This window comes from Atta colombica, unplaced genomic scaffold (genome assembly GCF_001594045.1).
Source record: "Atta colombica isolate Treedump-2 unplaced genomic scaffold, Acol1.0 scaffold3, whole genome shotgun sequence".
NCBI classification, from domain to species: domain Eukaryota; kingdom Metazoa; phylum Arthropoda; class Insecta; order Hymenoptera; family Formicidae; genus Atta; species Atta colombica.
In genome coordinates this window covers 76,108-77,687 of record NW_017259403.1, presented here as the reverse complement: position 1 = coordinate 77,687, position 1,580 = coordinate 76,108, and positions in this window count along the sequence as shown.

The following is a 1,580-nucleotide window of genomic DNA, read 5'->3' as shown; positions in this document are numbered from 1 at the left end:
TATATATATATATATATATTTGTAGTTCTTCCTGGTAGTGTATTCTTATAGTATTTCATGATTCAACTTGTGTTAAGTATAAACACACCATTAATTTTGAAATCTATCATCATTTACTAGAAACAAAATAAGTTTCTTTATAAAGAATTTAAACGACCTATTTGATTATTTTTGGAAGGTTTCCTAAGCTTCCTTAGATAAATAAGCCATGCATTTTTTCATGAATGTATGGACTTTGAAAATGACAACTGTATAGGTTTTAAAGATGTTCATTCAGAGCCATGTCTATACTCCCTCCTTTTGTTACGCAGTATAATTAATTGTCTCGAAAAATGTACATTTATTATTAAAAGATATTTAATATCATTATTTATATATGATTTATAGATAATTCGGAATGAATAATGAATCAGTAATAATGATATTTTGTACTCATACATAAGTTTTAAATTTAATACCACATTATATACAAGCAGTTACAATTAACAATTAACATTGTAAATTTGTAAAGTTGTGTAAAAGTCTGCAGTAATGGTGTAATTTTGAAAGCAAAATAAAATATTTCGTCATATATGAAGCATAATTTAATCATACCTAAAATAGAACATTTTTAAAAATCAAAATATTTCTAAGTTCTATCCTGAACTTTTATTTGCATTCACTCTTTATTGCATATTGATTATTTATTTCTTAAAATTTTACATGATACGGTAGTATATTAACACTTGACATTATATAATCTATTTTTCTTTCCATAATATTAAAATTAATTCTAAATAATATATATGTCTAAAAATTATCTTAATGATAATTTTTATTTATTTAGAAAATGAATAAAAATCACGATTAAATACAAATGAAGCATTGTAAAGATTAATTGATAAATATTAATTCGAGTAGTTCTTGTTAACTCTGCAACATATAAATAAAAGTGCAAATTTTTGTTGACATGATTAGTAACTCAGTGATGAAATAACGCATAGGCAATTAAGATGCTTAAGGTGGCAAATTTGGGCAGAAGGGGGCAGAGGGGACAGCAAATTTTTCAAAATATTCACATAGATGATATAAACTTTTTAATTTAATAATCTAACATTTTTGTACAAGTTATATGGGTATATTTTATCAGAAACGGTATTTTAAATATGCAGTTAAAAATATATTATATTTATATTACTTATTAAGGATTATTGAATGTTTTTACCAGCTGCATGCGGGGATATACATTTTTTATCCATTTTTCCTTTTATCAAATTTATAAATTAATGAAGTCACCTGGGGGCGGCTGGGGGGACGTTGGTGCTTTAGGGGTGGCAAAATGCTTAATCTGTCACTGTAAGGAGTAGTTGAGTGAGAGTTGTAAGAATCCAAGCGTTTACTTTCAAAGAGTCCAAGTCGAAGAGTTGGCAAGCTGTCGCGTATCATACTGTTCGATATTTTTCTGTCGCTCTCATTTCCTTTTTCTATTTTTTTATTAATTTCCTTCTTTGTTCATAAACACACGTTATTGCTGTTTGTTTCTAATGCAATCCAATAATTTTCTTTGCACGTCATACTTCATAATGCTCTAATCGTTAATA